Below are 23,051 nucleotides of genomic sequence, written 5' to 3' on the forward strand. Positions count from 1 at the left end.
TTGTCTGAGTAGCGTTATGCCCACGTTAAAAGGAGAGTGGTCCATGCGGTCTCGGCTAGTGGACCAGGGCACTTGCTGACCCTCCATGTCTCCACATTATGGTGGTAACAGTGGGATACTACTCAGGCTTTCAGATCCAGGACAGCTGCAGGGGACTGATGTTCTCAGACACCATCCAGGGCTCCACAACCAGAGAGGTATACAGACAGACCAAGTAGACCATTGATGAGACATTGACAGCAGGTTTGGGATACAACTATGTCCAATCCCACCAACTCTGTCTTGCAAAGAGGATCAGAGTGGATGTATAACCTCAAAAAGAAACTGCAACTACAGGAGCTGTGCCAGCTTCAACGGATTGAATGGGATTTTATCCAGGAACTACGGGATGCGGAGGACACTGCGTGGACACAATGGATATGAGAGTTCTTTCAAAAAAGAAATGGAATAAGCTCTGAGTAATCTGGATGATACAAGGTTTTGTCACTCCCCTTCCTCCCAGAGCCAAAACTTTTTTATTTTTCCGTCAATATGGTTGTGTGAGGGCTTGTTTTTTGAGGGATGAGTTGTACTTTTGAACAACACCATTGGTTTCACCATGTTGTGTACTCAAAAACGGGAAAAAAATTCCAAGTGCGGTTAAGTTGCAATAAAAGTACAATTCCACAACTGTTTTTTGGATTTTTGTTACCATGTTCACCAAATGCTAAAACTGACCTGCCATTATGATTCTCCAGGTCATTACGAGTTCATACACACCAAAAATTCACCGTATATACCCGTGTATAAGCCGACCCCCCCCCAATTTTGCCACAAAAAACTGGGAAAACTTATTGACTCGTGTAAAAGCCAAGGGTGGAATCTATAGACTATGCCCCCATATGCCGCTCCATAGTTTATGCCCCCATATGCTGCCCCATAGACTATGTCCCCATATGCTGCTCCATAGAATATGCCCCCATATGCTGCAAAAAAAGCCATACTCACCTCTCTTGGGTCCATCGCCGCTGTCTGCCGCTTCTTGTGTCAGTGACTGTTCAGCCAGCAGAGGGGTGGCGCGCACTAACCACGTCACCGCGCCCCCTGCTGCCTAAACGTCACTGACACAGGATGCAGCAGAGACAGCGGTGAGTAGCGATGGACCGGGGGACAGGTGAATATCGCTATACTCACCCATCCTGCCGCGGTCTCTGCAGCCTCTCTTCTCCACTGTCTCCCTTCCTGTCTTCAGCAGTCACGTGGTACTGCTCATTACACTCATGAATATGCGCATATTCATGAGTGTAATGAGCAGTACCATGTGACCGCTGAAGACAGGAAGCGAGACAGTGGAGAAGCGAGGCTGCAGAGACCGTGGCAGGACAGGTAAGTATGATCTCTGATACCCCCGCTCCCCCTCCCCAGCCGACCCCCAGGTATATGACCCTTGTATAAGCCGAGAGGGGGACTTTCAGCCCAACAAAATGGGCTGAAAATCTCGGCTTATACACGAGTATATACGGTAAGTGGTGAAGAAAAAAACAAAGTTTGTTTAAAAATGATCTTGGGTTAAATAAGGGCTTATTTTTTGCGTGCCAAGCTGACGTTTTTAATTATACCATTTTGGTGCAGATACAATGTTTCGATTGCCCGTTATTGCATTTTAATGCAATGTTGCAGCAACCAAAAAAGTAATTCTGGCATTTTTAGTTTTTTCTCATTACGCCGTTGAATGATCAGGTTAATTATTTTTTTGTTTATTGATAGATCGGGCGATTCTTAACCCGGCGATACCAAATATGTGTATGTTTGATTTTTTTTTTGTTTTATTTTGAATGAGGCAAAAGGGGGGTAATTTGAACTTTTATATTTTATTTTTTTAATATTTTTAAAAACATTTCTTTTACTTTTGACATGCTTCAATAGTCTCCATGGGAGACTAGAAACTGCCATTACCCGATTGGCTCTCCTACATACAAACGAGATCAGATTGCCTGTATGTAGCAGAATGTAGTGGCGCTCATAGCAGTCCGGCAATGACAACCATAGAGGTCTGCAGGAGACCTCTGGTTGTCATGCCAACCCATCGGTGACCCGCAATCACTTGACGGGGGTCACCGATGGGTGGATTTCCTACGCTTTTCCCGGATGCATGTTAACTGCCGCTGTCAGAGTTTGACAGCAGCATTAACTGGATAATATCCATGGGTGGATCGTGATTCCACCCACGGCTGTTTCGAGCACATGTCAGCTGTTCAAAATAGCTGACATGCGCCAGGAAAGATGTGAGCTCAGCGCCAGAGCCAACATCAAAAGGGGAGACATAACATGCACAGTATTAGTACAGCACATGTCGTGAAGGGGTTAAAAAGCTAATTTTTAGCAGCCAAGGCTGTAAGTGCATGCATTTATGTGCATGATGCACATACCTGATGCTTACTAAATCAAGATGTAAATTAATGTAGATTAATTGTAAAGTGCTGCGGAATATGTTGGCGCTATATAAATAAAAATTATTATTATTATTAAGATGTATGGAAAATATTGTTTTTTTATCATTTGCATATCATTAACATGTATATCAAACCTGTGATTCGCATAAATTCACATTTTTCCTTCTTGGTGTTTCAATTCAATGTTGAAGAGTGTGGATTTTTATTTTTTAACAATAGGATAAAAGCAGACACAAGACTGGCCAATATAATTCTTCAGTGGGTCCTGACCACTTCTAATCTACCCATTTCCTGCAAACAACAAATCAGTTAGGAAGGCCCGACCCTTCTGGTAGTTCAACCACAATTCTTTCCAGCTCCCATGTGCCTCCTTATCTTCGCTTTCTGTGTGCACACTCTGCTGTTTATTACTGTTTGATGTAGGTTTTTATGGTTTTCTTTTATGTGTAACTGCTATTAAGAATTTTAACACGTTTTAATAATAAAGACATTGTAACTGTGATGCTAGTCACTTCTCACGGCCAAGCCGTGAGTCGGAGTGGTCAAGGAGTCCAAGGTCAGAAGCTAGGAGGGTACTTAATAAACAGAAGGAAGAGACAAAAGCATTGTCAGGTAACATTCTGAGGTCAAAGTACCGGGAGGTTAACATCAGAACTGAAGGGGTTAAACAGGAGGATGGTCAGAACGACGTCCAAAGTCAGGCAACAGATCAAGCAAACAGAACACAAGGCACAGGAGAACACAGAGCACAAACCTCACAAGATGAATGTATGACTGGCAGTGGTCTGGGAGAAGCTGCTCAGTTAAGTAGGCATTGCAGTTACCCAGGATAGTGAACACCTGAGACAGCCGGTGCCTCCCAGTCACAGATTGACAGCTCGACTAGCCAATCAACACACACAGCTCAGCACGCCTCTGTACCAGACTGGATGGCCATGCTGTCCATTAAAGTACAGACAGCTTCAGCACGCCCCTGTACCGGATGGACGGCCGAGCTGTCAGTAACTGTATCCCAGACACCCTGAGGGTTGGAACCGTAACAGACACCAATGGGGAAGAAAGAAGGGGATCAAAATTGAAGTAGAGTATAGAGAAAATAGAAGTAAAAGGTTAGCCAATTTGTTGCGTCCAATAATAGTCCGTTTTTTATGCTTTGCTGCTTTTTAACATAATAAGCATTGAACCTTATTGAAAGATATCGACTTTTTGACAAATTTTTATCAGGATCCAAGGGGTGTCGTTTCTCCTTGCGGAGAGTGAGATGTTAAGCAAAATCGGTGAGAAGTGGTGCACTCAATATGCAATAATGGTGCTCTGAAGGAAAAGCAAGTATATAATAAAGTGAAGACCTTCGGCGTTCAATAAGTCAAATACCAGTTCTACTTCAAAATGATTGAAGCACCGGACTTATACCGACGAATGTTGCCGAAACGTTGGATTGATTTCTATCTGTAATGATCCATCATATCGGTTGTGAATTAAACTGAATCATTTTGAAATAGAACTGGTATTTGACATGTTAAGCATGCCGAGATGAGGAAACTTTTAAGCCACAATGCCCCTCTGGGAAATATGCAAATTGTCTCTTCAAATAGGAAGAGGACTACAACTCTAGTGCCACCTATAGGAAGTAGCAATCCTAGAAGTCAATGTTGACCTTTTAACGAGCCTTGTCACATGACTTAGGAAAAAAAGCCAAAACCAGAATCTCAATTTGCAGACACTGTGTTTTGGGCTACTGCCCCTCGTCAGTGCAAATGTGTGTCACGCTGGTGCCTTGGCTGGTTGGGGTGAGCGAGGGGGTTGTGGCCCCACTCTGCCACAAACCAGACTACCCTGGAAGGGGCGTGACTAAGACAGCTACCTCGGTCTTCGCTGGAGCCTCTGATGGTGAGGTAAGGCTTGTGTGGCAGGTAGCTGCCATGTGCCACTCCAGGGTGGTGTCTTGCTGTGGCTGCTGATCCCACTGGGGGACAGGTCACTTGGACAGGTGCGACTGACAGGCAGGCAGGTGAGCACGGCAGGCACGGCTGGTATCCAGGCAGTCAGGCACGGCTGAGATACAGGGCAAGCAGGCACCACTGAGACACAAGGCAGGTTAGGCACGGCTGAGACACAGGGCAGGCAGGCACAGCACAGACACAGGGCAGGCAGGAGTGTTCACACAGCAAGCGAACTGCAAGACTGCGTAGAGGAGCTGCAATTTGCAGCAAGAGATTCGGCAGCAGTGGAAGCGGGGAACAGGCAGAACCGCAAGAGTACAGAGCAGACATAACCGCAAGAGTGCGGAGCACAGGCAGAGTCACAAGGGTACTGAGCAGGCAGAGCCGCAAGAGTGCGGAGCATAAGCAGAGCCGCAAGAGTACGGAGCACAGGCAGAGTCACAAGAGTACGGAGCACAGGCAGATGGAGAGGACACAAGGATAGACACAGCAGGGAAAGTAGCCACAGATGAGGAGACCAAGAGACAGTGGTAGGACTGAGTTCACACAAGTTAATGGTACGAGACAAGGTATAGGAACAAAGACACAGGGAGCCGGACATACTGCCTCCTAGTGGGCAGAGAGGACATCTGCAAGGCATGTTAGCACAGGGATCAGGATATTCAGCCTCCTGGAGGGCGGACAGAGAGGTACAAAGCAAGGTAAGAAACTATAGTACAGAGATCAGGATATTCTGCCTCTTGGAGGGTGGATGAAGGTACTGGGCAAGTTAGAGACACAGATCAGGATATTCTGCCTCTTGGAGGGCGGACGGAGGTACTAGGCAAGGTACAGAGACACAGAGATTAGGAATAAAGCATCCAGAGAAAGCGAAACATAGGACAGGACCTGGCTTACTCAGCAGCAAGACACTGAGTTAAAGCTTTGCTCAGGCAGCTACAACAGGTGGTGCTGCCCTAAATACTAGAGGCCTCTTGGTAATTGGCCAGGGACATATTAGACAGGTGCACCCTGATTCCATAAGAACCAGAGAGTTCTGGCGCCGCCCCCCTACTCACACAGCCAGGAAGCATGCAGAGAGCAGGCAGGAAGCAAGAGGCACACATGGAGCCGGCAGCTGACAGAACACACAGCAAGGCCTGGAGCAGTGAGTAAGTTGGTGTGTGGGGGATGGGAGGCCATGCAGTGATGCTGGCAGGGTTGTTACAGTACCCACCCTTTGCGGCCCCTCTTCTTCAAATGTGCCAGGATGACCTGCAGAAGGAGTATAGGACCACACACAGTCCAAGCCGACAACATCCTTCAGGTAAGGTGAAGTAGGCGTACCATCAGGAATCACAGAGTGCCAAGTCTTTTGGTGCCCAATGGAGTCAACCTCCACAATGACCTGGGCCTCCTCCTCTAGACTGGTGGACAGCAGATAAGAGCAAATTTCTGCCTTGGGATCTTCACCAATCGGGCACATGGAAGCTGGAGGCATACATTCTAAAAGCATCTTCAGCCTGGTACCCTGAAAAAACTGGTCCTCCTCTTCCAGGAGAGAGGATGGGTAGCCCTCTGTCTTGGAATCTTCACCAACCGGCCACCTGGACGCAGAAGGCATACATTCAGGAAGCAACTTCAGCCTGTTACCCTGAAAAAACTGGTCCTCCTGTTACAGGTTAGAGGGTGAGTGTTACAGAACCACTCAGCACCCAGAATATGTTGTGCAGTTATATGTATATATAATAGGTTCCATGTGAGATGCATGTCCCTAATGTATCAGCCCACAGACTGCACCTCTGGGCAGAGGGGACATGATATTCTCCTTTTGTCTGCCCTCCCCCCACCTTTGTAATTCCTACAGTAAACATCGGCAGGCTACGACCACCTGCGGCTTTTGTAACGTATGTCTGGCCTGACGCTTGTCTATTGGCCGGCCCTCTGAATCTGTGTGATATATTCTGTGTCCTGTGAGTAAAGTGTTGTCAGACTGGAAATACATGGAGAAGCAGTGATCTTTTATATGCGCCCATGCACTCAGGAATTCCAGCCAGCATCCTTCATTCAGACTCCAGCCAACGCAGAGTGGACCTCCGAAAACACGGGGTGGTACTGAAAGAGGTACCCCAGCTTGGATGACCCCATTACACTGGCGGCAGCCAGCGGGATTTGATACCCCTTCTACAGGAGGAAAGGAATGAATGGAAAATAATTACCAGAAGTTAAAGGGGACTACATTAAAAGATCTGGTGGAAGCCCGAGGGTTGATCGCCAGCAACAAAACAAAAGCGGATTTGGTAGCAGCCATCATGGAACACGACGGTGCAGTGCCCCCCAATGTGAATGTGGAGGAGACTGAATTCCAGGGGGAGGTAAAGAACAGACTGGCGTTCTATGGCCCAAACCCTGCAGTAGAGATCATATGAGAGGTGATGGCTGATGTGCGTACTGATCTGAAGGAAAAGATGGCCGAACGGACCAGGATAGAGCTAGCCAAGATGGAAATGGCAGAGCGGACCAAAGTGGAGCTGGCCAAGATGGAGATGGCAGAGCGGAGAGAGGAGAGTCAGCGAGCAGGGGGAGCTCTGGCCTTCGACCAGGTACCTTCAACAGTAAGCCACAAAAAGATCCAGTGCAATGCCTTCCGACAGTTGGGGGAAGCAGAGGAAGACATTGATGGCTTTCTGCAGGACTTTGAGCGGCAGTGTGCCCTTCATCAACTAAAGCCAGAGAAACGGGTTCAGATTCTGGCCAGCAAGCTGACAGTCCTGGCAGCGGACGCCTATCGCTTGGTACCTGATGAGGACTGTATGGACTATGAGCGGATCAAAGAAGTGATCTTGGCCCGATATGCGCTGACACCAGAGGCCTACCGCCAAAAGTTCCGCGGACTTTTAAAACGCTTAACCGATACCCACGCTGAATGGGCCTGTAAATTATGGCGGTCACTGCTACAGTGGGTACAAGGGAGCCAAGCAACCACTAAGGAGGACGTCCTCCAGCTCTTCCGTTTAGAACGATTCTTTAATGGACTAAACCCCGAGAAACAGGAATGGCTTCGGGACAGGCGGCCAACGACTCTTGAGGAAGCCGCTCGTCTGGCCAATGAACATCATGATGCCAGGAGGCCGCAGTTGTCCGGATCAAAGGTGGTCACTAGGGGCCCGCCCATGGACCTGGAGGGCCCCAAACCACCGAAGATTGTAGGGGGACCAGCTAGAAACCCGGCCTACCACAGTCCCCCTGGGGTGCGATGCCACACCTGTCGTCAGCTGGGCCACCTGCAAAGACAATGCCCCAACCGGACTCAGCATACCCAGTGGCCAAAGGCGGGAACAGCTACCGTCAGCCGAGCTGCTGTACACTGCTACCAAGGCAAAGCTGACCCGGCTTTGGGGGCTATGATTAACCAAGGGGTGGAAGAGACAGAGGAAGTGCTGCATGAAGTAGACCCCGTGCAGGCAGCCCGGGCAGATAATCGACAACAGCATCGACAGGTCGTGTGGGTTAATGGGAAACGTATGCTGGGACTAAGATTCCGGGGCAACTTTGACTCTTGTGAAGCCTCATCTCGTCCGGGACCAAGAGAAGACGGACCGGACAGTGGCAGTCCGTGTAGCAGGGGGAGCCATACATCGACTACCCACTGCCAGGATTCACCTGAACTGTGGAGTCGGGGATGGCCTTGTTGAGGTCGGCTTGATGGAGGATTTGCCTGCAGACGTCTTGCTGGGAAATGACTTGGGGCCCATGTTGTCTGCATTCTCGGTGGCCCCTCTGGCTGAGACCTATCCTGTGACCACCCGGAGACAAGCTCGAGCTGCGGAGGCGGAATCACACTCAGAGGAGGCCCAGGTAAGACATCCCAGCCCTGCACGTATTCCCATAGCCAGACACATTTCTTGGGCCACCCCAGATGAATTTAAGAGGGAGTTACTTGAGGGATATCGTGGGAAGGCACAGGAGGGGAGAGGGGTACTGGAAGGGGAACAGTTTGTATGGAAGCAGGGACTCCTCTACCGGATCACAGAGCAGCACCACACAGGGACGAGCCCCACTATAAAACGACAGCTGGTAGTTCCCAAGAAGTTTAGGCAGGAGTTACTGCGAATCTCTCATGATATAACCTTGGCCGCACTTCGGCGTCAGTCGCACCAGGCATCGTCTGACACAAAACTTCTTTTGGCCGGGGGTAACCTATGATGTTCGTCAGTACTGCCAGACCTGTGACAGTTGCCAGCGCATTGGCAAGAGGGGGGATCGATGCAAGGCCAAATTATGCCCCCTCCCCATTGTGGAGGAACCATTTAGCCGAGTAGTGGTCGATCTGATAGGGCCGTTAGCCAAACCCAGTCCGTCAGGGAAAAGGTATATATTGACAGTGGTAGATTATGCCACACGGTATCGCGTTACGCGTTTTATAAGTCCGCGGAACTTCAGGTGGTAGGCCTCTGGTGTCAGCACATACCGGGCCAAGATCACTTCTTTGATCCGCTGATAGTCCATACAGTCCGCATCAGGTACCGTGCGATAGGCGTCCGCTGCCCGGCCTGTCAGCTTGCTGGCCAGAATCTAAACCCATTCCTCCAGCTTTACTTGATGAAGGGCACACTGCCGCTCAAAGTCCTGCAGAAAGCCATCAATGTCTTCCTCTGCCTCCCCCAACTGTCGGAAGGCATTGTACTGGATCTTTTTGTGGCTTACTGTTGAAGGTACCTGGTCGAAGGCCAGAGCTCCCCCTGCTCGCTGACTCTCCTCTCTCCGCTCTGCCATCTCCATCTTGGCCAGCTCCACTTTGGTCTGCTCTGCCATTTCCATCTTGGCTAGCTCTATCCTGGTCCGCTCGGCCATCTTTTCCTTCAGATCAGTACGCACATCAGCCATCACCTCTCGTATGATCTCTACTGCAGGGTTTGGGCCATAGAACGCCAGACTGTTCTTTACCTCCCTCTGGAATTCGGTCTCCTCCACGTTCACATTGGGGGGCACTGCACTGTCGTGTTCCATGATGGCTGCTATCAAATCCGCTTTTGTTTTGTTGCTGGCGATCAACCTCGGGCTTCCACCAGATCTTTTAATGTAGCCCTCTTTAACTTCTGGTAGTTATTTTCCATTCATTCCTTTCCTCCTGTAGAAGGGGTATCAAATCCCGCTGTCTGCCACCAGCGTAACGGGGTCTTCAGTACCACCACGTGTTTTCGGAGGTCCGCTCTGCGTTGGCTGGAGTCTGAATGAATGACGCTGGCTGGAATTCCTCTGAGTGCATGGGCGCATATAAAAGATCACTGCTTCTCCATGTATTTCCAGTCTGACGACACTTTACTCACAAGACACAGAATATATTACACAGATACAGAGGGCCGGCCAATAGACAAGCGTCAGGCCAGGTGGGGGGAGGGCGGACACTGCTGATACATTAGGGACATGCATCTCACATGGAACCTATTATCCATACATATAACTGCACAACATATTCTGGGTGCTGAGTGGTTCTGTAACACTAACATACTGGCAGAGACGGTGGCGGCCGCCCTGCTCCAGGTTTTCTCACGGGTTGGATTTCCCCGGGAGATTATCTTGGACCAGGGTACCCAGTTTACAGCAGAGGTGACCAACCAACTGTGGAAGCTGTGCGGCGTAAAGTCCATTAAAAGCGCCCCGTACCACCCGCAAACCAATGGGTTGTGTGAACGCTTTAACGGGACATTAAAACAGCTCATTGGGACTTTTACCAGGACCTACAGGGACTGGGAGAAATTCTTGCCACACCTCCTGTTTGCCTATCGGGAGGTGCTCCAAGAATCCACGGGGTTCTCCCCGTTCGAGCTGGTATACGGGAGACGGGTAAGGGGACCTCTAGACTTAGTGCTGGATCACTGAGAAGGGGAGGGCCTCTTAGAAGGGGTACCTATTGTACCCTATGTGCTGGAATTCCGGGACCGCCTACAGGAGCTGACCCAGGTTGTACGCGAGAACCTTTCAGGCGACCCAGCGGCGCCAGCGCGTATGGTACGATCGGAGGGCCAGAGAGCGCACCTTGGAAATAGGACAGAAGGTCCTGGTGTTAGAGCCCACTAAGCAGAACAAGTTCCAAGCTGCATGGCAGGGGCCCTACCAGGTGGTGGGGAAAATAGCCGACACAACCTATAATGTCGCCGATTGTGACGACCCCAGGGTTATCCGCATGTTCCACGTGAATATGCTGAAGCCCTACCGGGAGCGCCCTGAAGAGGTAGTGGCCATCTGTGCACCTGAAGCAGAAGATTTAGCCAGACTTCCCTTGCCGGATGTCTTACGGGAAAGGACTCAGTCTAAAACATGGGACCAGGTACACTTGGGTGAAGACCTAGGCCCCCGGGAGAGACAGCAGGCGGAGGCGTTGTTGAGGCTGCGACAGAGGATGTGTTCAGAGAGACCGGGGTACACTCGCCTAGCACAACACAAGGTTGAGACCCAGGATCAGACCCCCTTGCGACAAAACCCCTTCCGCGTCCCTGAGTCTGTACGAGAGGGGATGCGACAAGAGATACAAGAGATGTTGCGTTTAGGGGTCATTGAAGAGTCAGATAGTCCCTGGGCATCCCCCGTAGTGTTAGTGCCCAAGAAGGATGGGACTACACGGTTTTGTGTAGACTATCGTAAGCTCAATGAGAAAACAGTGACGGATGCATATCCCATGCCACGTGTGGATGAGTTGTTAGACCGGCTGGCGGGGGCAAAGTATTTGACCACCATCGATCTATGCAAAGGCTACTGACAGATTCCCCTTAGTCCTGACGCTATTCCCAAGTCGGCTTTTGTCATCCCGTTCAGCTTATTCCAGTTTCGAGTTATGCCATTCGGGATGAAGAATGCCCCGGCGACCTTCCAAAGGCTGGCTGACCGGCTTCTGGATGGTCACCAAGACTAGGCTTGTGCCTACCTGGACGACATCGCCATCTACAGTGCGACATGGGAAGAGCATCTAAATCACCTAGAGACAGTATTGGACAGGATCCACCAGGCCGGAATCACCCTGAACCCAAACAAGTGTCACGTGGGCAATGCAGAGGTTCAGTATTTAGGGCATTGGGTGGGAAGTGGGAAACAGAGACCAGAACCAGCCAAGATTGAGGCCATAGCCAAATGGCCCATCCCACGCACTAAAACCCAGGTCATGGCGTTTTTAGGGACAGCGGGGTATTACAGGAAATTCATTCCCAATTACAGCAGCATAGCCAAGCCCCTCACTGATTTGACCCGTAAGAACCAACCCCGCCAGGTAACCCGGACCCCAGAGTGTGAGGAAGCCTTCCGCCAACTAAAGGACGCCCTCACCAATACCCCTGTATTGGCTGCACCCGATCCAACTAAACTTTTCCTGGTTCACACAGACGCTTCTATGTTTGGATTGGGGGCAGTACTGAGCCAAGTTGGGCCGGATGGCCAAGAACACCCGGTAGCTTACCTGAGTCGGAAAATACTGCCCCGTGAAATAAGCTATGCGGCCATCGAGAAGGAGTGCCTGGCGGTAGTATGGGAACTCAAGAAGTTGCAACCATATTTGTATGGACGACAGTTTTCCCTCCTAACGGACCATAATCCCCTAGTCTGGCTTAATCGGGTCTCCGGAGACAATGCCAGATTGCTGCGGTGGAGTTTAGCCCTACAACCTCTGGACTTCACCATCCACCACAGACCCGGCAAACAAAATGGTAACGCCGATGGACTAAGTCGACAAACGGAACTTGTACCAACCCCATAAACTTCGGTCATCCCCAAACCGATCCGTTGAGGATCAGACTGTGTATGCCGATCGCGTCGCTGAAAAGGGGGAGCCGTGTTACAGAACCACTCAGCACCCAGAATATGTTGTGCAGTTATATGTATATATAATAGGTTCCATGTGAGATGCATGTCCCTAATGTATCAGCCCACAGACTGCACCTCTGGGCAGAGGGGACATGATATTCTCCTTTTGTCTGCCCTCCCCCCACCTTTGTAATTCCTACAGCAAACATCGGCAGGCTCCGGCCACCTGCGGCTTTTGTAATGTATGTCTGGCCTGACGCTTGTCTATTGGCCGGCCCTCTGTATCTGTGTGATATATTCTGTGTCCTGTGAGTAAAGTGTTGTCAGACTGGAAATACATGGAGAAGCAGTGATCTTTTATATGCGCCCATGCACTCAGAGGAATTCCAGCCAGCGTCCTTCATTCAGACCCCGTTACAGTGAGTAAACCTCTGTCCTGGTATCTTCACTCCCTGGCCACACAGGAGCTGAAAGCATACACTTAGGACCCATCTTCAGCCCGTTATCCAGGGGAAGACAATCAAGAGGCATGGATGCTCCTAAGAGCAGGTCACTGGTATAGTCTCTAGAGACCTGTGAGGAGAATGCCACCGCTTCCCCTTATTCGGAGACGTGATTACCTCTTGACTCAACGACTAGCAGACCAGATGAAGAAGACGACCTTGCTGACTGACTCTAATGCAAGGGAACCAGACATCTCTTGTCACTTGGTTGTTTCAACCAAAGCACCGTGCTGGGTCTCCAGACCTGAATGGGTACAAGAATCTCTGGCTCCGAATGACCCATGGGCACACCAGACAGCAAATGGAAGACAAACTTCTTTGTGTACAATGCTCCGACTTGGAGCTGTAGTCCTTGCAGGACTAGACTGTTCTTGAGTAGGGCTCGACCATCACTAGACAATGCCCACACCGGGTTCTGGAGCAAGGAAATAACATGCTGACTCTGTATGGCTTGTGGCTTATATACACGAAAGCTCCCAGAGGGCAGAAAAACAGTCGACTTTAATGGAGAGGGAGTGCTCTCACCAAGGGCAGCCTCTCCTACTGGCCCAGGGTTTTGGAGTACAGGCTTCACAGGGCAGAGACTGCCAGGATGTTCCTTCTCAAGACCATACTCCGACTGCAACTTTGCCAGCCCCTTTTTATTAGACCTCTTGGATTTTGCACGGGAGGCCGCCTTGGCAGGCTGTGGAACAGGTGAGTCATGGACAGTCATAGATAGAAGAGATGATTAACCCACAGGTTTCTTTCATCTGGTCCATCTCTGGAAGCTTGAGGGTTAGACTCTTCAGGAGACTTTGTACTTGGCTTGTAGAAGGCTTTGCAGGCCGCCAGGAAGGCCAGTAAACTCGAGGTGATGGGATCCCCCGCTTCCCAGAGGGGGTTAAGCCACTGCAAGGCATCTCCTGTTAGGTAGGACATTATGAATCGTACCTTTACCTGATCGGTGGCGAAGAAGGGAGCATGCCACTGAAAGTAGCGTAAGCACTGCTCCAAAAAGACACAACATTGCTTAGGATCCCCATCATATCTTGGCGGGTCCGAGGGGGTTCAACTTTAGGTATGCCAGCCTCCAGTTGAACAGTCTATTGGAAACCACAATGGTGGGTGGAGCAGTGATGGATCGGGCTTCAGACCGGGTAAATTTATTCAGTTGCCCATACTGGCGTAAAAGTTAATCTCGCTCCGAGAGCGAAAGGACATGGGACTCAGCGGGGACCATGGCCTGAACAAACTGTCATGCTGGCGCCTTGGCTGGTTGGTGCAAGCGTGGGGGTTGTGCACACACCCTAAAGGGCATGTCCAGGTTTGAGATGAAAATCTGCAGTCACTATATGTGGCTGCAGGCTTTTGTATTCTCACAGTGCATGCGCTGCACACTTTTAGGATTCTCTGTTGCACAAGTATGTGATTTCGATACTTCTGGCCACAACTAGACGTGCCCGGCCTCGCTCAATTCATTTCCATTGAGTGAAGCCATGCATATCTAGTGACCGCATGTACAGTGGGTACGGAAATTTAACACAACTGGTCTCCAATGAAGGAGTAGAACCATCTCAAGGAGGATTACAAGGAAATGGACAGCATGTGACTTAAATATGAGTGTCTGAGCAAAGGGGCTGAATACTTATGACCATGTTATATTTCAGTTTTTCTATTTAATAAATTTGCAAAAAATTCTAAATTTCTTTTTTTTTTCAGTCAAGATGGGATGCAGAGGGTACCAAATGGCTGCAATGAAACAAAGAGTGAAAAATTTAAAGGGGTCTGAATACTTTTGGTACCCACTGTATGTAAATCATGGGAACCAGAGAATCCTGACAGCGTGCAACGTGTACTGTGAAAATTCAGAAGTTTGCAGTCACACAGAATGACTGCAGATTCATCACAAACTTGGACAACCCCTTTAATGCTCCTAACATAAAAAGTATGAGAATTAGTATCACAAAAAAAATTTATATTCAGGTACCTTATAGATGACATGGTCTCTGGAATTGTTCTCTTTCTTTTCTTCTTCATCTAGTCGAGACTCCATGAGTTTTCTCCTCCACAGCCGTACCTGCAGACTTCCATCTTCTCCGGTCTTGTGCATCACATCCCCACACAACGCCCTTAAAGATAGCACTGTCATTATAATGCTCCCAAATAAAAATATGTGCCCTATGCTGAGCTGCTGAATAAATGGTTGACCCTCACTATATTCCCTACACATATGACGCCACGCTGTTCCCCTTATGGTACATGCTCTCCACTCTGCTCCCTCCTTTTCATACTGGGCCCTGTCTCCACACTGTTCTCTCACACTGAATCCCCCCTATAGGGCCCATAGAAACTGTGCCCCCTCATCACACCCCTCCATTGGTATACTGTCACCTCCTGGATATGCCCTTACACTGTTGCCCCATGCTACACCCCCACACTACTCAGTCTCTATTCTGTGCCCACTCACACTTTTTCCCCCATACTGTCTTCTTGCATGTTCCCCCTCCCTCCTCATACATTTACCCTCTCACTTTCCATACTGTCTCCTCACACATCCTTCCAACACCCCATACTGTGTGCGCACCCATCCCATCTCCCCCATACTGTGTCCTCATACATTTTCCCCTCGCTCCTCATATCGTGTCCACACCCATACCACCACTCACCATACTGTACTGTGTCTGCACCCTTCCCCTATACATGCCTTATCTCATACCTTCCTTCTCATATTGTAGCATCAAATTTCTCCTGCTCTCCATATTGTTTCTGCACCTGTCACTTCTTTGCTCCTCAAATTTGTGTCCTCAAATCATCCCATTACACAAAATCTCACCCAGCCCCGTTACACTAAAACTCATCACAGTAAATCTCCCCACACAGTAAATACCCCACACACACAGTAAATACACTCCCACACACAGTAAATACCCCCCACACACAGTAAATATCCCTCAACACACACACAGTAATTACCCCACACAGTAATTACTCCACCCACACACAGTAAATACCCCCCACAGCAGGCCCGGATTGCTAATCTGCCGAATCGGGCAGATTCCCGGTGGGCCGGCGGCTCTGAACTACAAGATGGGCCGCCGGCCCTTTAAAACTTCTGACTAGGCCCTGTGTGCGCTAGTGCTCTCTTGGTGCACGCGCTGATAAGGCCCGCAGCGGCATGCGTCAGTGTATGAGCACGGCCGCGGCCCTCAGTGCAGGCAAGCAGGTGAGTGCGCGCACACAGGTCGCAGGTCAGAAATTTCAAAAAAGGCCACCTGAGTGCACACAGGACGCCTCTCTGCTCTCCTCCAGGGGCATCGCTAACATGAAAGCTCTGGGGCTCTTGTCCTCCTGTGCAGCTGAGGTCAGCATAGGTGGCTGCTCCCAGGGAGAGATAAGCTCCTGTCAGCACGGTGACAGCTTCTCCTGCTCTCATCTGCTATCCCTGTAGAGAGGAGAGACAGGGGATGTGCTAGACAGTGCTACTGTGAGAAGGAGAAGCTGAAGAGCTGCACGTGGACACCAGCCTCCCCCGCACCACAGAGGAGAGTGTGTGTGAGGCTGTGTGTATGTGTGAGGCTGTATATGTAAGGCTGTGTGGCTGTGTGTGTATAGTACAGACCAAAAGTTTGGACAAACCTACTCAAAGAGTTTTCTTTATTTTCATGACTATTAAAATTATAGATTCACTCTGAAGGCATCAAACCTATGAATTAACACATGTCGAATTATATAATTAACAAAAAAGTGTGAAACAAGTGAAAATATGTCTTATATTCTAGGTTCTTCAAAGTAGCCACCTTTTGCTTTGATTATTGCTTTGCACACTCTTGGCATCCTCTTGATGAGCTTCAAGAGGTAGTTACCGGAAATGGTCTTCCAACAGTCTTGAAGGAGTTCCCAGAGATGCTTAGCACTTGTTGGCCCTTTTGCCTTCACTCTGCGGTCCAGCTCACCCCAAACCATCTCGATTGGGTTCAGGACTGGTGACTGCGGAGGCCAGGTCATCTGGCGTAGCACCCCATCACTCTCCTTCTTGGTCAAATAGCCCTTACACAGCCTGGAGGTGTGTTTGGGGTCATTGTCCTGTGGAAAAATAAATGATGGTCCAACTAAACGCAAACCGGATGGAATAGCATTCAGCTGCAAGATGCTGTGGTAGCCATGCTGGTTCAGTATGCCTTCAATTTTGAATAAATCCCCAATAGTGTCACCAGCAAAGCACCCCCACACCATCACACCTCCTTCTCCATGCTTCACGGTGGGAACCAGGCATGTAGAGTCCATCCGTTCACCTTTTCTGCATTGCACAAAGGCACGGTGGTTGGAATCAAAGATCTCAAATTTGGACTCATCAGACCAAAACACAGATTTCCACTGGTCTAATGTCCATTCCTTGTGTTCTTTAGCCCAAGCAAGTCTCTTCTGCTTGTTGCCTGTCCTTAGCAGTGGTTTCCTAGCAGCTATTTTACCATGAAGGCCTGCTGCACAAAGTCTCCTCTTAACAGTTGTTGTAGAGATGTGTCTGCTGCTAGAACTCTGTGTGGCATTGACCTGGTCTCTAATCTGAGCTGCTGTTAACCTGCGATTTCTGAGGCTGGTGACTCGGATTAACTTATCCTCCGCAGCAGAGGTGACTCTTGGTCTTCCTTTCCTGGGGCGGTCCTCATGTGAGGCAGTTTCTTTGTGACGCTTGATGGTTTTTGCCACTGCACTTGGGGATACTTTCAAAGTTTTCACAATTTTTCGGACTGACTGACCTTCATTTCTCAAAGTAATGATGGCCACTCATCTTTCTTTACTTAGCTGCTTTTTTCTTGCCATATTACAAATTCTAACAGTTTATTCAGTAGGACTATCAGCTGTGAATCCACCAGACTTCTGCACAACACAACTGATGGTCCCAACCCCATTTATAAGGCAAGAAATCCCACTTATTAAACCTGACAGGGCACACCTGTGAAGTGGAAACCATTTCCGGTGACTACCTCTTGAAGCTCATCAAGAGAATACTAAGAGTTTGCAAATCAGTAATCAAAGCAAAAGGTGGCTACTTTGAAGAACCTATAAGACATATTTTCAGTTGTTTCACACTTTTTTGTTAATGATATAATTCCACATGTATTAATTCATAGTTTTGATGGCTTCAGAGTGAATCTACAATTTTCATAGTCATGAAAATAAAGAAAACTCTTTGAATGAGAAGGTGTGTCCAAATTTTTTGGTCTGTACTGTATGTGTGTGGCTGAGTGTATGTGTCTGGCTGTGTGTATGTGTGTGTGAGCTGTGTGATACGTGTGAGCGTGAGCTGTGTGTGAGCTGTGTGATACATGCGTGTGTGAGCTGTGTGTGTGAGCTACGTGTGTGTGTGTGAACCGTGTGATACATGCATGAGCTGAGTGTGTGAGTGGGAGCTGTGTATGTGAGCTGTGTGATATGTGTGTGTGTTATATACGTGTGTGTGAGCTGTGTGTGTGTGTGTGAGTGTGAGCTACTTGTGTGTGAGCTGTGTGATACGTGTGTGTGAGCATAAGCTGTGTGTGAGCTGTGCGATACATGCGTGTGTGAACGTGAGCTGTGTGTGTGTGAGCGTGAGCTGTGTGTGTGAGCTACTTGTGTGTGTGGGATACATTCATGTGTGAGCTGTGTGATACATGCGTGTGTGATACGTGTGAACTGTGTGTGTGATCGTGAGCTGTGTGTGAGTGAGCTACTTGTGTGTGAGTTACTTGTGTGTGAGCTGTGATACATGCGTTTGTGAGCGCGAGCTGCGTGTGAGCTTGAGTTGCATGTGTGAGCGTGAGTTGCATGTGTGAGCGTGAGCTATGTGTGTGAGGTGTGTGATACATGCGTGTGTGAGCGTGAGCTACTTGTGCGTGTGAGCTGTGTGTGAGCGTGAGCTACTTGTGCGTGTGAGCTGTGTGATACATGCGTGTGTGTGAGCTGTGTGTGTGTGAGGTGTGCGTGAGCTGTGTGTGTGAGCTGTGTGATACATGTGTGTGTGAGCTACTTGTGTGTGAGCTGTATGATACATTTGTGGACAAAAGGATCAAGTGGGCACCATCCTTATAATAGCAAAGGGAATAAACCACCTGGGATCACTAAAATGCATGTATTTAAACATACCAAATCAACAAGAAAAAAGACCATCCATATATATATATATATATATATATATATATATATATATATATAGGATCACCATACACAATACCAATGGATTTAGAAAAAATATATAGTTTATTGTTTACAGAACCAGAAAGCAACACACAAATTAAAAACACTTAAAAAGTCAAAAAGACTAGGACATACATAGTCCACAACAATGCAATATATGACCATCAATACACACATAAAGGTGATTACAACTAGCAATCAAATCCCACTGTATGCTGTACTCACAAACTCTGAATACAATGGTGGAAAAAGCTGCTATGCCAGAATGGAGACAGGCAGACTAATACATCACCACTGTTGCCTTTTTCTCACCTTTAGTGAGTATTTCTCTTTAAGTGGTGGCACATCATAGTGATATTGATATGGATCTTAATAATAAAATTAATAATAAATTTTATTTCTATAGCGCCGACATATTCCACAGCACTTTACATTTCGGAGGGGATTTGTACAGACAATAGACATTACAGCATAACAATAATCACATAGATGATAACAAATACCAAGAGGAATGAGGGCCCTGCTCGCAAGCTTACAGTCTAGGAGGAAAGAGGTAGACACGAAAGGTGGGTGGTAACAGTTGCCCTGATTGTATGGACCAGCCATAATGTTAAGTGTGTAACAGTACAGACACAGAGGGCTAATGGATGCATAAAACATGTGGAAACATGAAGCGGGGAACCTGGTTATGGTAAAACTTTTGGCTGTGCCACACAGGGATAGATTAGGTTAATGTGTTGAGGCGATAGGCCAGTCTGAATAAATGCGTTTTCAGGGCACGCTTAAAATTGTGGGGATTGTGGACTAATCTTATTGACCTGGGAAGTGCATTCCAAAGAATTGGTGCAGCACGTGTAAAGTCTTGGAGACGGGAGTGGGAGGTTCTGATTTTTGAGGATGCTAACCTCAGGTCATCAGCAGAATGGAGGGCACGGGTAGGGTGGTATACTGAAACAAGGGAGGAGATGTAGGGTGGTGCTGAGCCATGGAGGGCTTTGTGGGTAAGGGTAATAAGTTTATACTGAATTCTGGAGTGGATGGGTAGCCAGTGTAATGACTGGCACAAGGTAGAGGCATCGGTGTAACGATTGGTGAGGAATATGATCCTGGCTGCAGCATTCAACACAGATTGGAGAGGGGGGAGTTTGGTAAGAGGGAGACCGATTAAAAGAGAGTTACAATAGTCGAGACAAGAATGAATAAGAGAAACAGTAACAGTTTTTGCAGAGTCAAAAGTAAGAAAAGGTCAAATTCTAGAAATGTTTTTGAGGTGCAGATGACAAGAGCGAGCCAGTGATAGAATGTGGGGGGCAAAGGAAAGCTCGGAATCAAGTATGACCCCAAGACAGCGGGCATATTGCTGGGGAGTAAGGAGTAATAGTGGAACCACACACGAAAATGGCAATTTCGGGTATAAGTACATTAGTAGAGGGAGGAAACACAAGGAGTTCATTCTTTGACAGGTTCAGTTTCAGATATAGTGAGGACATGATGTTAGACACTGCGTTTAGACAATCGCCGGTGTTTTCTAGAAAGGCTGGCGTGATGTCAGGAGAAGTGTATAATTGGGTGTCATCAGCATAGAGATGGTACTGGAAACCAAATCTACTGATTGTTTGACCAATAGAGGCAGGGTACAAGGAGAAGAGGAGGGGGCCTAGAACCGATCCTTGAGGAACCCCAACAGTAAGCGGAAGGTGAGAGGAGGAGGAACCGGCAAAAGATACAGTAAAGGAGCGGTCAGAGAGATACGAGGAGAACCAGGAGAGAACAGTGTCCTTGAGGCCAATGGAATGGAGCATAGTGAGGAGGAGCTGATGATCCACAGTGTCGAATGCTGCAGAGAGATCCAAGAGAATTAGCAAGTAGTAATGACCATTTGATTTAGCTGTTAGTAGATCATTAAAGACTTTAGTGAGGGCAGTTTCAGTAGAGTGTAAGGAGCGGAAACCGGATTGGAGAGGGTCGAGAAGAGAGTTATCAGAGAGATAGCGGATAAGACGGGAGTGGACCAGGCATTCCAGGAGTTTAGAGATGAAGGGAAGATTATAGACAGGTCTATAGTTAGCGGCACAGTTTTGGACGAGGGATGGTTTTTTAAGTATTGGATGTATGATGGCATGCTTAAATGAGGAGGGAAAGATACCAGAAGAGAGAGAGAGGTTAAATATTTTAGTTAGGTGAGGGGTGACAGCAGGGGAAAGGGACTGGAGGAGATGTGACGGAAATGGGTCACTGATGCAAGTGGTTGGGCGAGAAGATGCAAGGAGCCTGCTTACTTCTTCTTCTGTGACTGGCTCAAAATCAGAGAGTGAGCTAGATGCAGTGGGGGAGGGAGGACAGTGCATGGTATGAGGTGATTGGGAGATAATTTCCTGTCAAATCTGGTCAATTTTTTCTTTGAAGTAATTGGCCAGATCGTCACCTTGGAGCTCCGTGGTTGGGGCCTGTACTCTTGGGTTGAGTAGAGAATAAAAAGTGTCAAAGAGACGTTTCGGGCTATTGGACAGTGAGGTGATGAGGGTGTTGAAATAGGTTTGCTTGGAGAGGTGAAGGGCAGTGTTGTATGTTCTAAGCATAAACTTATAATGGATGAAATCTTTGTGTAGATTGGATTTTTTCCACAGACGTTCAGCGCACCTGGAGCACCGCTGCAGGAAACGTGTTTACAGGGTGTGCCAGGGTTTTCGCCGTCTGTGTTGTGGTGTTCTATTTATAGCGGGTGCAAATTCATCCAGGGTACTTTGAAGTGTTTCATTGTAATGCTTCAGTGCAGAATCAGGACATGAAAGGGAGGAGATAGGGGCCAATGAAGACTGCAAGTTCTTCATAAGTTTCTGGGGGTTAATGGCCTGTATGTTTCTATAAATAAGGACAGAGGGGGTGACCTGAGCAGCCTGGCAGTTCTTGATAGAGAATGAAAGAAGATTGTGGTCAGAGAGCAGGAGAGGGGAGTTTGCAAAATCATCCACTGCACAAAACCGAGAGAAGACCAAATCGAGGGAGTTTCCGTCTTCATGCGTTGGAGAATTAGTAAGCTGCAAAAGGCCAAACGAGGAGGTTAGAGATAAAAGGTGAGTAGCAGATGGGGAGAGGGGAAGAGCAATGGGGATGTTGAAATCTTCCATGATGAGGGTAGGGATGTCACAGGAGAGAAAATGTGGAAGCCAAGTGGCAAAATGATCCAGGAACTGATGGGAGGGGCCGGGAGGACGATATACCACCGCCACTCGCATGGAGAAGGGGGTGTAGCGTCTGACGGCATGGACTTCAAAAGAAGGGAAGACAAGTGAGGGTAGTTGAGGGATAACCTGAAAGGTACATTTTGGTGATAGAAGCAGACCAACGCCTCCACCTGCTCTATTGTCTGATCTTGGGGTATGAGAGAAGTGTAGTCCCCCGCATGAAAGAGCAGCAGCAGCGGTAGTGTCTGACTGCTGGATCCAGGTTTCAGTAAGAGCCAGGAGGTTAAGAGAATTAGAAAGGAAAAAGTCATGAATGAAGGAGAGTTTGTTACACACGGAGCGAGAATTCCAAAGTGCACAATTAAGAGAGACAGATGGCATGCAGGGAATATTAATAAGATTAGAGGGGTTTCTGAGCGTAGCAGTTGGGGGGTTTGACATTCTATAACATGGGGGACCAGGGTTGGGAGCAATGTCTCCTGCGACTAGGAGAAGGAGGATAGAAAGAGTGAGCAGATGGTTAAGTGATTTGTGAGAGCGTCTCTTATGTTGAATGGTGGGACTGACTGGATCTGTGCAATTTAACAATGTGAAAAGAGCGTGAGTGCTATACATAGGAGAGGAAAGAAGCGAGGGGCCGATATGGATGGAGTGTAGAGAGTTAATGCCAGGGCGGTGGATGTGTGTGAATGCAGCGGCCAGGATATAAATTACACAAATGCATATGGTATATATTTGTTGTATTCCAAATGTACAGGGAGTAGATGTATATAAATGTCTTACCTGTCTCCTGCCCTGTCTAACTGCCATGTTATAACTGCCAGTATTTTGATACATGTACTTCGATTACATGTGCATAAATGCCCCCTGCATAAATGCCTTCCCCAAGCTATGTCTGAATATATAGGAGGCTAAGGATTGTTTGTTTTTTTTTGTGCTCGCTCTCTTCTTGTTAATCAAACTAAATTGAGACAGCAGGACCCAATAAAATGTTGTGGTCAGATAAACAGATGTTCAGCGCTACTATCTTAATGCCAGAGAAGCAGCCTGGCAGGAACA

At 48.2% G+C, this 23,051-nt stretch overlaps 1 protein-coding gene across 1 annotated transcript in view; it reads left to right on the forward strand.

The window, feature by feature from the left end:
• The window catches only part of LOC141070615 (uncharacterized), a 93,696-nt gene that overhangs the window by 11,200 nt on the left and 59,445 nt on the right, over positions 1-23,051 (forward strand). The window lies entirely within an intron of this gene.

This window comes from Dendrobates tinctorius, unplaced genomic scaffold, assembly GCF_039654945.1.
Source record: "Dendrobates tinctorius isolate UK_male_01 unplaced genomic scaffold, ASM3965494v1 ptg000014l, whole genome shotgun sequence".
Classification (NCBI taxonomy): Eukaryota; Metazoa; Chordata; class Amphibia; order Anura; family Dendrobatidae; genus Dendrobates; species Dendrobates tinctorius.